Below are 15,787 nucleotides of genomic sequence, written 5' to 3'. Positions count from 1 at the left end.
TTCCATCTGCATAAACATTCTTACTTGGTAGACGGAACAAATCCTCTTCTCTTCCCTCCCCCCATGGTTCTAGGGATTCTTCTGACCCCCTCAAAGCCAAATTCAGGGACACAGGGGTTGTGTAGTGCGGAGAGAAGAGGGAAAGCCTTGTTCTGCAAGTGAAAGTCCTTAAGTCTTTGATAAGGCAATGCCCAGAAACATATTTACTGAGCAGGAAGATGGTCTATACATGGAGTGTCAAGTGTCTTATTGTCAGTTTTTCCTCTTATTAGTAATGTGATCACTCACAGGACAATTAGTGTTTCCACACATGGAAATTATTACCCTGAAATTATAGCAGTTACTGCCACCAGTAAAAAAGTATGGCTTCAAACCGTGTGAGCGTGCTTGGCAATACAAACCATTTTAAAGTTTAGTGTCACTGCTGCTAATTACTTATATTATTATTATTATTATTATTATTATTATTATTATTATTATTATTTGCCCTTCACCCTAAAATCCCAGGGTGCATGGCAACAATTAAAACACAATGTTAAGAACAGTTTTAAACAACTTACAATCACAAAAGTAACGTGGGTACAGCCATAGCTGCCAAGTTTTCCCTTTTCTCGCGAGGAAGCCTATTCAGCATAAGGGAAAATCCCTTTAAAAAAGGGATAACTTGGCAGCTATGGTACAGCTCAGGTGTCAAAAGCCAGGGTCATGTAAACAGTTATGATGAATTAATGACACCAGAAGCCAGGGCCAGCTCTATCATTAGGCAGAGTGAAGCAACTGCCTCAGATGGCAGATCCTGAGGAGCAGCACTCCTCCTGCGTTAAATAAGCTAGCCTACTCTGAACCTTCTAAGGTAGTCTGCTGCCCTCAGATACAGTGGAATATATTGTCCCATTAGCAGTGTCAGAGTAAGATTCAACAGCCAGTCCAGGCAGATTGCAGATGTGGAATATGGCAGAAGGACCATCTTGTCCTTCACCTCAGGCAGCAAAATGTATGGTACTAGCCCTGCTAGAAGCATTCTGTCATAACCACTGTCAAAAGACAACTGGCCCATACTATTGCAAACTACCTCAGGACAAACATGAAAACACGTTAACAATTTAGAGAAGGATTTTCATCTCCATTAATGCCAACACAGAAAATGGCTTTATTTCACATTGACAGCAACAACTTGAATGCAGTCACTCGTCACTCTAGAAGCACAAATAGGGTTCAGTAGGGACAGCAGTTTTGCTGTTGTTCACAAATGAGCAATTAAGTTATTGAAAGATTTTTTTGTAGCAATCACTTATTTTTCTATAATTACTATAATAAATGTTTGCATCTATGCTGCAGAGCAAAATACAAAGTCATAAAATTAATAAACAGAGGTATGTATAATCTATTTATCTCCGTCATGGGCTGATGCTTTTAACTATTCTAGGGCAAGGGTTTCAAGTATATTTCACTTTGGGTATATCAGTCAAAAAAGCTAAAATGCAGCACTTAGGATGGCTCTCAGTGACAACTTTTAACATGATGTATCAATAAAAAGGACCATAAATATATATGAAAAGGTCAAAAAGAATAGGCCTTGTTTTCTTGCAGCATCAGCAATCCTCAACACAAGTAAATTCAATAAAATCCCCATACTGTCTACTTCTGGAGTAGTTCTATTCTCTTCAGTGGGAAACCTTAAAGACATGCAGTTTTTATTCCACAGTTTCATTGCCTTTACAACTGCCTAACTGGTAGCCACACTGTAAAAACAATGACTTTTTTCATAACAGTACATAGTCCTGATGAATTATCAATACCTTTCTATGAAAACAATTGCAAAGGTCTTGGTTTAAGTGGCACATTCCATATTTTTCCGCCTATAAGACACCCCCATGTATAAGACGCCCCCTATTTTGGGGGACTCAGATTTAAGAAAATGGGGGGAAGATGGCCCAGAGTATAAGGCGCCCCCTAATTTTTGACATTTTTTTAAAGGAAAAAAACATAGAAAAATAGGGTAATTAGTAAGAACACAGTGCTTGCCAGATTTTATATATCACATTTTGTTGTTGTTTAGTCGTTTAGTCGTGTCCGACTCTTCGTGACCCCATGGACCATAGCACGCCAGGCACTCCTGTCTTGCACTGCCTCCCGCAGTTTGGTCAAACTCATGTTCGTAGCTTCGAGAACACTGTCCAACCATCTTGTCCTCTGTCGTCCCCTTCTCCTAGTGCCCTCAATCTTTCCCAACATCAGGGTCTTTTCCAAGGATTCTTCTCTTCTCATGAGATGGCCAAAGTATTGGAGCCTCAGCTTCACGATCTGTCCTTCCAGGGAGCACTCAGGGCTGATTTCCTTCAGAATGGATAGGTTTGATCTTCTAGCAGTCCATGGGACTCTCAAGAGTCTCCTCCAGCACCATAATTCAAAAGCATCAATTCTTCGGCGATCAGCCTTCTTTGTGGTCCAGCTCTCACTTCCATACATCACTACTGGGAAAACCATAGCTTTAAGTATACGGACCTTTGTCGGCAAGGTGATGTCTCTGCTTTTTAAGATGCTGTCTAGGTTTGTCATTGCTTTTCTCCCAAGAAGCAGGCGTCTTTTAATTTCGTGACTGCTGTCACCATCTGCAGTGATCAAGGAGCCCAAGAAAGTAAAATCTCTCACTGCCTCCATTTCTTCCCCTTCTATTTGCCAGGAGGTGATGGGACCAGTGGCCATGATCTTGGTTTTTTTGATGTTGAGCTTCAGACCATATTTTGCGCTCTCCTCTTTCACCCTCATTAAAAGGTTCTTTAATTCCTCCTCGCTTTCTGCCATCAAGGTTGTGTCATCTGCATATCTGAGGTTGTTGATATTTCTTCCGGCAATCTTAATTCTGGCTTGGGATTCATCTAGTCCAGCCTTTCGCATGATGAATTCTGCATATAAGTTAAATAAGCAGGGAGACAATATACAACCTTGTCGTACTCCTTTCCCAATTTTGAACCAATTAGTTGTTCCATATCCAGTTCTAACTGTAGCTTCTTGTCCCACATAGAGATTTCTCAGGAGACAGATGAGGTGATCAGGCACTCCCATTTCTTTAAGAACTTGCCATAGTTTGCTGTGGTTGACACAGTCAAAGGCTTTTGCATAGTCAATGAAGCAGAAGTAGACGTTTTTCTGGAACTCTCTAGCTTTCTCCATAATCCAGCGCATGTTTGCTATTTGGTCTCTGGTTCCTCTGCCCTTTCGAAATCCAGCTTGCACTTCTGGGAGTTCTCGATCCACATACTGCCTAAGCCTGCCTTGTAGAATTTTAAGCATAACCTTGCTAGCGTGTGAAATTCACATAGTTTATTTAATAAGCTACATTTGCAAAGTAAGTTAAGACATCAGTACGCAAGAAATGAAGAGATCTGGCAATTCTGAGAGGCACTGGATGGCTAAGACCTATCAAACACAGCGGAATTTGGTTCTGAGTAAATAATAACAATAGGATTATGCTGAAAAGCTACAGTCCTGTGCACACTTGGTAGTAAATTCCACTAAATTCAGCACAATTTGTTTCTGTAAATAACCCTTCCACAGTTCTGCCAAACTAGATTATGAGAAGAACTGAATAGAAGAGTACCAGATAGGTCCTTGAGGGTGAGAGGCAACATGCAAGGCCTAACTAGTAAAGCATAACAATAAGTCTTTAAAAGCACTACCAGTGCTACTAGCTTTGTGAAACAAGGGAGGAAGCTTTCCCTCACATCTTGCTTTTCTGAAGGAATCTTGGCAATGCAGGACACAAGGCCTCCTCACCTAAGGGAGGCATCTTGGCAAGCTTTTGGGCACAGTTTCATGATATCCCTAGCAGAGATGCAGATTACAGTTTAAGGGCCGGGGGGGGGGAGCCATTCTGGATGGTAAGGGATTCCCTTCAAATAAGAGAATTGGGAAATGAAGCCTACTTTCTGCAATAACCTACTTTGATGTCATGCCAGCACTATGCAAAAGCCTTATTTTAATTTTCTCAGGCATGTTAATTTGTGTGTTTTTACTGTTGATACTTGGGTTTTAGCCTGTTCTCTTACTTGATGTTTGATTTTTATTGTTGTTGTTTTATAAAGCTTTTATTATTGTTTATTTGTGCTGTGTTTTTTATATTTTACTGGAAGCTGTTTTTGAAGGATGAGGTATAAATACTTTAAAATAAACAAACAAACAAATGATTTAGATTTATTGGAGAAATAACAAGGTGACTATATAATATCAAATTTCTCTAGGAAGCTAGTAATAAATATGGTATAAGTGAGGGCAGACGCCATGTTGGGCCAAGAAAGCAAAACACATGAAAGAGATGAGATACTTCTAGAAACTTGGTCAAAGTACAGCATTTGTCCATCATGCTTCCACTGCATGTCAGTGAGCATGGAATCAAAGGCAGTCATCCGAGTAAATAGCACCCTTCCAAGTTTGCCCCACTTCTCCTCAGAACCCTTTGACCTTTTTTCTGTAACTGCTCATATCCATTTTCATTCAGTTTTGTCCTGCAATGGACAGAGGTTTGCTGTTCATGTATAGCTACTGTACTGATGCCTATATATATCCGGTTAAACCAATACCATTTCACGCTCTGCCATTTTAAAATGAATGCAAAAATAAATAAAAATCTCTCAGTATCTTTGTGGATGCTCTTGTATATATATCGGCACCTGAACACCATTTATCCTTCCTTGTTTTATGGATTATCATCTAGAAACTGGAGGATTTTTATTGTTTCGTTTATATTGCGTCCTGCTTTAGGTGCACAGAGTGATGAAAAACGATGAACAAAATCTATAGATAAGTAAACTGAGTGCCTTCCTGAAATGCTGCTTTTGTGCAAACTGGAGCATTTCAGGAATGCAGTGGCACAGCACAGTGCCACTGCTATTTACCTGGGTGGTACCAGGCAGGGCAGGATAGTAGTGAGGTCAGGGCTTCGCAGGCACACTGGTGCAGTGCTAGAGGGCTTCACGCAGCCCCAAACTCAGCTTGCCCTGCCTCGCCCCCACAATAGCCACATAAGTGGCAGTGACACAGCACTGCCCCACTACCTCAGCCACACCTGGTGCCAAGACACACCCCAGTATTTCAAAACCAGAAAAACCACAGTGTGTTGATGAAACATGTATACAGACTGATTTACAGAGGAGCTGTGGGGAAAAAGAAAAACCTCTCAGACTATGCCTAGAAATAATGGGACAAATGGAAGCAATCATGGGACAAAGGGGAGTGTGGGTGAACTCTTAGTCAGAAGACTGGGTAGTATATTTGCTTCAGGTTTTACACAGTGCCACACACAGCCGACTGCCAACCTCATCCACTTTCACCAAGAGAAGTAGCATACTACTGAAAATATGCAACCAAGATAGGGTAGGATTATCCTACCCTAAATGCAGAATGGGGCTTTGATAAAGTACAGCTAGATTTTTATTTTACATGTGTTGCTCATGAGTGACATTTATATGTAGCTTCTGTAAAATGCTTTTGCTATTAAGCTGTAAAATGTAAATTTGGACCTCAACTGTACAGAACAGAAAGTCTCAGGAAATGGTATAACAACTTTTTTCATTCTGCTTAGTTTTGATGAAGGTAGGATTGATTGACAATCTTTATTACTCAACAGTAGTTGTTCAGTGGCCTAAGGGAAATAAGCCTGAGCTCAGTTCCAAGTAGACAACTGCATAGCATAATCACAGTTAAACCTTTTTTGACAAGTCCCACCAGTGGGGCCAAGAGCCTATAAAGCAGAATAACATGCTATGCTTTGAACTGATATTATTAGGTCAAGTTTATTTACTTTCTTTTCACACTAATATCCCACCATTCTCCAAGGAATTCAAATCCTCATATTACAACTTCACAACAACCCTGTGTGGTAGGTTGAACCAAGTTGTCTCTCTTCTGAGCAGGGATGTGAACAAGGGTCCACAGGTTTGCATAAAGTGTTAAGCCAATTCATGTTAAATGTTCTTGAGAAAGTCTCCCAATACTGGAGTGCTTTCTGGAGCAGAAAGTCCTTGAACTAAATGTATAGGAGTGTAAAGGTAAGTTCTTCTCCCTTTAAGTTCTTCTAAATCAATTTCATGCCAAAGAGAACCAATACATCATGAGATCCTTGGAAGCAACAGGCAAAAACTGCACCAACTTTTCCCCATTTTCAGATTTTTATTCTAACTTGGCTAAAGTATTCAGAGATGAGCCTGGCACAAGGGTTGCACTAAGGACATCTTTGTGTTCAATTAATGTGAACCAACTATGCAGCCAGATGGTAGATAGAGTGGGCAGGCTGGTTCTTTGCCTTCACACTCTGCCCCGACTATAATATTGATTACTTTTAATATTACTGAAGCATAAAGTTGAGCAGTCCTTCAAGCACAATTTCAGAAATATGAATGCTCCCTTTCACACAAGGTGTGTGTGTGTGGGGACCCCTGCATCTGGAATAGGATAGGCAGAGGTGCCATGGCAGAAAATTGATACAAAAGTCAAGTTATTTGTCACTGTCAACATGTGATTTGTGCCAATTCCCATTCACTGGAAATATCACCATTGATGCTCAACAATGTGTTCATCCGCACACAGGGAAGATACCATGTATATTTGAAATGTGAATTTCTTCCTTTGAATTGCTGGCTGGCAATGCAAAATATATTTCTCTTCAAATGAGCTGCTCCTGCAAAGGAAAAATGTTCCTCTACATCAGGCATCCCCTCCAGATGCGGCCCTCCAGATGTTTTGGCTTACAACTCCCATGATCCCTAGCTAAGAGGACCAGTGGTCAAGGATGATGGGAATTGCAGTCCCAAAACAAATGGAGGGCCAGGTTTGGGAAAGCCTGGCTTACACACTAGCACAGCCATCACTAAACTTCGGCCCTCCAGATGTTTTGGACTACCATTCCCATCATCCCTGACCACTGGTCCTGTTAGCTAGGGATCATGGGAGTTGTAGGCCAAAACATATGGAGGGCCACAGTTTGGGGATGCCTGCACTAGCAGGCCTGGCCCAATACATTTTGTTGCTTGAGGCAGAACATGGAATGACACCTCCACACACACATCAAGGTACATAGTACTAAAGGCTGATCAAGTTATTTTTTACTTCAGCCAATACACCCAAAGCATCTCTCCCTGCATGGAAAAATACAATTTTCATGACATCTAACATCTTTCAGCTGCCTGGGGTGACCACATCACTCTGTCTAATGATAGGGCTGTTCCTGCTCACAAGTAGGAGTATGCAGAATTCCATTACTTTCCTTTCCAAGTAGTTGTGCATGGGATGGCAACACAAGAACAAGCCTTTTCTGCAGTGGCTCCCCATTTGTGGAATGTCTTCCTCAAGGAGGTTCAGCTGGCACTTAAAGATATATAATGAAGGCACCAGGCGAAAACGTTCCTCTTCAACCAAGCCTTTGACTGATTAGTATTCTATAGGCTTTTAAATGTGTTTGTGGGATGGGGGTTGTTGTTTTGGTTTTAACTATTTATTTGTGCTTTTGTCTTGCATTTTTGTCTTGTGAACTGTTTTAAGATCTTGTGATGAAGGGTGATATACAAATTTAATTATTAAATAATAATAATCCAAGACATGCCTGTGAGAGAGTAAGTCCAACTAAATTCAGTGGTGCTTACTTGTGAGTAAATGTGCATAAGAGCAGACTGCCTGTCATACAATCTTTGTTTGGCTGGATTGTGTCATGCATTTATTGGCATGTATGGCGAGAATTCAAAAAAATCCTTCTTAACCACTATATTGAACAGTGAACACTGTTTTATTACCACATGCATTCACTTGAGTGTGCTTGTAGGACATTAATTTCACACATGGCTGGGCAAAAATACAAACCTGGTTTCCAATTCACCCTTACAAAAGATGTGTCAATTAAAAAAAGAAAGAAAAAGTTTTAGTCTTGAGTAAGAGGGCAAAAAACCTCAGTTTGCAGATATACTGAACGAACTGCATCAAGTCTACCAATTGTGTAATTAATTGGTTTTAAAAGATACACAATGATCAGGAAAATAACATGTATTTTAGGGTAGACACGTGAAAGCAACCTAAAGAAATCTTAAGAGATTAGTGGCCCAAAAGTGATAGAGATGCTGCCTTTCTAACAAGACTATGGATACTTCAAGACTACTGCTCTTTTGTGGGTGGAATTCAATTGTGTGCTGGTAAGTTCAGGTTAGGTTATGAAAGTGGATTTGGTGCTCTTGCAAAACATACCAGTTGTTGTTGTTGCTGCTGCTGCTGCTGCTGCTTCTTTGAAATGGCTTTTGTGGCAAGGGAAATGAGGAAATGCACTGACAAGTGTGGGATAGCAACTGTTTGAAGCAATGCCACATAACTTCCCTATAATAAAGCAGGATGAATGTTCAATAAGCAACCAACATTGTATAAATTCCCAATAAACTTTGGGGGTTGTAGCCTATTAAATTTTATTACAGTAGAACCATTGTAATAAATGAACCTAAGTTAGTTGTGTTTATTAATTCCAATAGACTTACTCTAAGTATGACTAACACTGGATAAAACCCTGTGCAAACAAATCAGGATGAATCCTTAGTAAACCGGTCATCCAGGAGTGACTTATGTGCTGCAGTCAGTTTCGAAAACCCAGCACATCTTCAGATTTGCTGAAGTACAGATGGTAAGATTTTGCCATTGCTACCCTCCGAAAATGCTTTGGCTGATGCATTTAAGATGGCTGCATTAAGAATGACCTGAAAACTTGTAAAATTCATTGTCAACAATGTAGTTTCACTGAACCAGAACAGTGCAACACTTAATTGTTTTGCTATTTGAAAATCCACAGCAGATACTGCCTGACACCTACAGGCTACCCAGTGTGGGCAAAATAAACTTAGGCAGAGTGGAAATGTTCCCAGAAATCAACATTCTCAGTTAACTGAAATTCTTACAGTGGTGACTAGCACACTGATATGTCACTGCTCCAGACACCTGCAAGCTAGACTACAATAATGATTTAAATTAATGCTGCTCTAAACATATTACTAGAGTCAGCACAAGAGAAAGAACGATAACCATACAAAATTTGCAATGGTAAATTCAAGTCTACAAGATAAAGGTACTGCTTCAATTACATCTACCTTGTTTTGCTGCCATAGTTGCAGCTAACATCCTTAAGGAAGCTATTTGAAAGTGCCCTCAAAAGACTGCAACCACCAGCTCCGGTCCTCGCGAATCTGTTCGCATATATAGATGCCTCAGCCCAAATTACTAAAGATTGGGGGTTGGCCATAATTGTTCCTGTATTTAAAAAGGGTAACCCCTCTGATCCATCTACTTATAGACCAATTAGTCTCCTGAATGTGATCTGCAAATTATATACAAAACACCTGGGCCTAAAATTGTCTGAATGGTTGGACCACAATGACTTATTAGAGATTGAACAAGCCAGCTTTACACCTGGCCGCTCTACTATTGATCATTGTCTAGTGCTTGACTATTTCATCTACAAATATGTGAAACACTGGAAATAGTCACTGTATGCAACCTTTGTGGATCTAAAGGCAGCATTTGATTCCGTGTCTAGGGGAAGGCTTTGGGCTAAACTGGCCGATATGGGCATCAACAGAAGGCTATTACTTCTGTTAATTAAATTATATGAAAATAAAACCTTCAGATAAGACTTGCACAGGATGGCAGACTTTCCAATGGTATTCCAGTTCAAAAGGGGGTCAGACAAGGATGTTTACTGGCTCCATTTTTATTTAACATCTATGTTAATTCCTTAACCACATGTTTGCATGTAATTGATACTCACCCACCTGTGTTTTCTAGTGGCAGAAAGGTTCCAATTTTAATGTACACGGATGGCGCTGTACTTTTCTCAAACCAAAGTTGGCTTGAAACGAGCATTAGAGAAATTCAGTGATCAATGTAACACTGAACTGCTAACAATTAACTTTGCTAAAACTACAATTGTCTGCTTTGGCCGCTCCTTTAGGAAACACAATTGGAATATGAAGGGAAATGCCATAGATCAAACTAAGAACTTCCAATACTTAGGCATCACCTTCTCTTACAACGCCAAATTCTCAGCACATTTGACCACATCAGCCACCTTAGCAGAAAGAAGTGCTAATGCCATTCTTAGACTATTTAGAAGGAAAGGTGCTGGTTTCCTTCCTATGGCCCTAAAAGTTTTTCAGGCAAAATCTCTGGTCCAACTTCTATACGGTTCACAAATTGGACTCTCTGCCAATCTTAAGATTCTCGAAACAGTCCAATCAAAATTTCTTAGATCCCTATTTGGCACCCCTAAGAGCACATCTAATGTAATATTAAGGCAAGAGGCAGGACTGTCCAGAGTTGAATTAAAAGTCTGGGAACAAGCAATATCCCTCTGGTTGAAAATTCATTATAACCCAAAGGGCATGTTATCTCATTTTCTGGCCACAGCCCCTTATCCACCTTGGCTTATGCAAATTACTAACAAGATCAAACAAATTGGCCTAAACCCAGAAAACCTCTTTAATGGAACTTTGAATAAGGCAAAAACAGTTATTACTCATAGGCTTTTTCGATACTGAACTGCAAAAAGATGTCTTACTCCCTGAGAACTACAGGTGTCTAAAATCTTGGCGTAATTTGGCAGCTGCCCCATATCTATCCAATATTGCTTATGAATCTTATAGATGGGCCTTCTCCAGAGCTCGATTTGATGCGATGCTTTCAGCTGTGTTACACGGCAAATTTTTGAGTGTACCAATCGATGAGCGCTTTTGCCCATGCATGTCCAATAAGGTGGAATCTGTTATTCACATTATTTTATTTTGTGAACTCTATAGTGAAGAATGATGGCAACTCGTTTTACCCGTTATCAAAATTCACACCCTTGCAATATTATCTGGAATTTCCCCCTGAAACATTACGTAAATTCCTTTTGGAAGATTCTTTGAGCTCAGTATCCTAGGCTGTGGCCAAATTTTGCACCTTAGCTATTAAAAAATGTAAATCTCTTTTATTGAATAATAATAATAATAATAATAATAATAATAATAATACCTGGCCGGGTTCCCCCAGCTACTCCGGGCGGCTTCCAGCAAAACATTAAAATACAGAAATCCATCAAACATTAAAAGCTTCCCTAAACAGGGCTGCCTTGAGATGCCTTCTAAAGGTCTGGTAATTGTTATTCGTATTATAACAATTTGTCCTGCCCTCCGATGATGATATTGCTGATCTTTTGTTTGGAGTTGTGTTGTTTTGTATTGCTGGCTCTTGCTGTAATAAAACTGACTGACTGACTTATTGCAACCACCAAGAGGATGTACATTATTAGTTAGACTTCCCTCTTACACACACGCACGCATTTTTTCCATTTCCGTCAAATTTCCATAGACCTCCTCTTCCAAACAACCACCTGCTTAGCTGCTACATCCATCCTTACTCTAAAAAGAAACTTGTGCAACAATTAAAATTAGAAAGTTTTTAAAAATACAAATCTTTAATATTCTTTAACAACATGCCCACTACAGAGAGAAAACCAGAGGGGAAATTCTAGAAGGTGATAGGACTTTGCTGAATGACTAAATTATCATTTTGTAACCTTGTACTAGTCTCAATTGACAAGTCCAAAAAAACCCTAATACTGTATAAGGAAAATAAATATGGGTCAGGTATATTATAACAGTTTAAATTACAGGGCAGTGTCGGTGGGACAGATTAAAATGTTCCATGGAGTCTAAATTAAGGCTGATTCTAGATAGGGGCTTAATTTGTTACTAAAATATCACAAATGGATCATTAACACTTATTAAAAATTATTCGATTTCTTCAGAGAGAGTAAATCCAGATTAAATGGGGCAAAAATATAGGCTGGGATTTTGATGCCGATGATTTCATGTGGAGACTGCAAAATTGTTCCCATAAAAAACACCTTCTGGAGCCCCCCCCCCAGGATGTTTTTTGCTTCCCACTATTAACCATAGTTGTCCCCAAAATAAGACCAGAAAGCAATGCTAACTTATACAGTATACGCTGAGCTGAAATAGGACATATTTTGCAAGCATTTTGCAGCTCCCCCCAAACACCCTGTGTCTTCGGTGAAGATGGGGAGGAGGGATTTTAAAGGATGTGGAATCATGGAAGCATTCCTATAACCAACATTTCCTGCCTTGCCATGCTGCAATGAAACCATCACAGCCGGAAAGATAAGCGTAACTGTGTTGCCAAGACAACTGGGGACAATACTCTGCGTCTTACTGCACTGCTATGCTACCCTATGGTGGTTCCACGCAGCACAGATATACAGGGAGCGTCACTCCAGTTCCTTAGCAACAAGGATACACCCCTTCACAGCAGTCTGAGCTTGATTGGCCTCAGTGACATCACCACATAACCAAATCTCACTGGTTATGGACTGCTGTTATGTCACTGCCTTCTGTAAATGAGTCCTGACTGGTTGACAGAACACCTGGGGAAGAAACAGTAGCAGAGCAGGACGTTTAGAAGGTTTCAGACAATAGAAAGTCATCTCCTTTGGGGGTGAAATTTCAGCACAGTCTTGGTACTACAAAAGTGTAGAACAGTTTAAAGGGGGGGGGAATTATGAGCAAATAATATTTTAACCATGCATTCAAATAAATGAAAATGAATGCCACATTCTGATTCTAACTTTTGGAGTAATGAGTGAAGTAAGTCTTATGTAAACATACAAAGGACAGGATTGAAAGAGATTTCTTTTTAGAACTAATTCAGTAAGAGGAAGGAAGAGCTACTATTTGAAAATACAGCACTAGCAAATTGGGACAAACTCCCTAAAGTATAGGACAAGCTGCCTTGAGCTTTGAAAGGGCAATAGGTACAGAGTAGAATCTATTAACATGATGCAGTAGAAAGGCCAGAAATTGTTAGATGAAGGGGAGGGTGAATACATTTGTCACCACACTGCTTACTCCATTCTAACTTTTTATTATCTATTTCCACAGAAGGTCAGCCTGGTGCCCATAGTAGAAAATCGCATAACTTTATTGGCCTAATGCCAATGGAGTTAATGTTGCTAAGTTTATAATTTATTTTCAAAATCCAAACCAACCCTGCAAAAAAATATATATACGGTATGCAAGTTAAACCAGCAGAAATCTTTACAAATAATCACAGTGCATTAGTTATATATGGAATTTTACATGTGGCCACTGCATGGGGGAACTACGGTATCAGCAGAAGCTTTAGCTCTATTTCTGAAGTGATGGCCCATTCTTATATGAGATGTGTAGAAGAGAGAATGTCAACAGCTGCAGCTCGTCTAGCCCCTACATTGCAAGCTCCCCTCTTCTAAACAGATGTTAATTACAAGTCTTTATCCTGCCTTTCTCTCCCAACAATGGTGCCTCTCCTCAAGGCAGGGGTATAAAAGAACAGAAGCCCTATCTACCTTTATATAAGCCTATGTCCCTCACCAGCAGGCCCTTGTGGTGGTGGCAAGCTACACATTGTGAGCTCAAATTATTAGTGAAATGGATGAGGGAAGAATGCTGCCGCCCTACCAAAAAAAAAAATACTGTCTCCAGTCAGACCACTTGCCCCCACATTCAAAGGAGGTGGGGGGAGGAGGAAAATGATCTAGGATGGTAACAGACCACTTGCCCCCACATTCTCCTGTTGGAGGAAGCCCAGCAAACAACCTAATGAAATGGGTAAGAACAGGTAGAATTTATATAGCAAGAAAGGGAAGAAAAGAGAACTATATCCAACACAAATAGAAGAGGGTGGACTTCAATAAGTGATCCACAGATTAGTAAGTAATTGGAGTCTCTCAGCACTGCAATGTAAGGGTGTTTTTTTTTGTTTACTTGTACAACAGCAAATAACCACTTCTAAAATCAGCAGTCTGTAGTTACTGTGCCTTTTCTAAAGGCTAGGATATATAAAGGAGGTGATTATATAAATAGGACTGATATAGGTTGCTGAAGAAGGGTGCAAGCTTTGCTGATTTCACAGAGCTTTCAGTTTCAAAACACAGCATAATGTCATAAACTTTGTTTTCATTCCACTATGTCCAAGCAAGCAGCTTTTTAAAACACTAAAGTTTGTAGCCATGAATGTGGGATTCATTTAGTTCAGCCAAAACGTCTTGAACAAATAACTCCTACTCTGGAAATTATTTTCTAACATGAGTATCCTATTAAGGTTCTACATCCATGCCTAAATACGGGGGAATGCCAGTACTTTACCACATATGCATATCTAGATAAGTAATGATGCCTGTTTAAACACTAATAGGAGTACTATACACACCTTTCTGTTTAACTCAAACATTAAACTTGCAATCCACTCTCCTAAGAATTATTATCTATTACTTTCTGACAGCCTAATCTGGTCTCTCCTCTCAGATCTGGCTATCTGGTTTGGAACTTCTCAATTAGATTATTGCAATGCACTCCATTTAAAAATGAATTGGAAGCATACTGTAGACCAGGCATCCCAAAACTGCGGCCCTCCATATGTTTTGGCCTACAACTCCCATGATCCCTAGCTAACAGGACCAGTGGTCAGGGATGATGGGAATTGCAGTCCAAAACATCTGGAGGGCCGAAGTTTGGGGATACCTGCTGTAGACAGTTAATAGGTACAGCTTTCCCTATCATTGCATCTCCATGCTGGGCGAAAGCAGGACCAGTTGAATTTCTGCCTGTACGATTAATTTGTTAATCATTCAAGACAAAGGCAGCTTTCATAATGTAATCAGCTTTGGTCAGGGACTGCTACTTCAGTAATTAGAGCCAATTAATTCATTGCTGTTCAAATGAACACTTTCCAACAGAATCTAAACAGCACAAGATCTTCACAGGATATACCTAATAATTTGGAATGTAGCTTTTGGCTCCAATGACAACAAATCTGAAAGAAAAGCAGAAATCTGGCTGAACATAACCAGGAACACATGTTCATTGGATAAGAGCTATTCAGGATGAGGACATAATAACTTGATTGCCAAATTAGTAAATGTGAAGCTTCAAGCAAGTTACTAGGGTCCAAAACACCTTTTTTCTGCAAAAGAAGAATTTACTTTACTAAATACTCTCTAGCAGTGTTTATATATATATAAAATTTGAATTTGCCATATTCTCTAAAAATATTCTTTCAGTTAGGTTGAGCTGCCAGGCTACAACCAAGTGAAAGTTCATTTACCTTAATGAGATTTACCTTAAAATCTCTTGGTACATTGGGAGACAAGGCAGCTGTGGCTTTTCCCACCCCAGTCCTTCATCAGTCCTGTCATCTCGATCCCTTCACCAGATCTGACTCCAGGTGTGCTTCAAAGGAGGTGGGGGGAGGAGGAAAATGATCTAGGATGGTAACAGGCAGCAGAAGTCATGGCTGCCTTGGGAGATTTAAAATTATAAGAACGTTATTCAGGTTTTAACGCAGCAATCTTACAATCAGATGAACAGCCTGTTCAGCACTCGGAAAAAGGGCAACACCATGAGGTAGAGAACTACAGCTTGTTTATACATCTTTTTATGTAACTTGATTAAATTATTAAGGCCCAGGTGGATTCTAGGACTAAAACTGCCTGATATGAAACATTACCGATGCAACTTCCAATTAAACACCTGCCTAAGCAATTCTTACCATTATTTGTAGATGCTCATTAGTTTGTGGAGTGTTAATGTACACTAGTAAAAATTATTACTTTGTAAAAGCCAATGCTACTTTTTAAAAAAGAAGAAGAAGGTTGTTTTGAGTGTGTGTTAATTATCCACCAAAATTATACGAACGGCTGACCAAATTAGTAGGTTTGGCCACATAACTG

Source organism: Zootoca vivipara, chromosome 1, assembly GCF_963506605.1.
Source record: "Zootoca vivipara chromosome 1, rZooViv1.1, whole genome shotgun sequence".
NCBI classification, from domain to species: domain Eukaryota; kingdom Metazoa; phylum Chordata; class Lepidosauria; order Squamata; family Lacertidae; genus Zootoca; species Zootoca vivipara.
Note: the sequence above shows the minus strand (reverse complement) of the source record.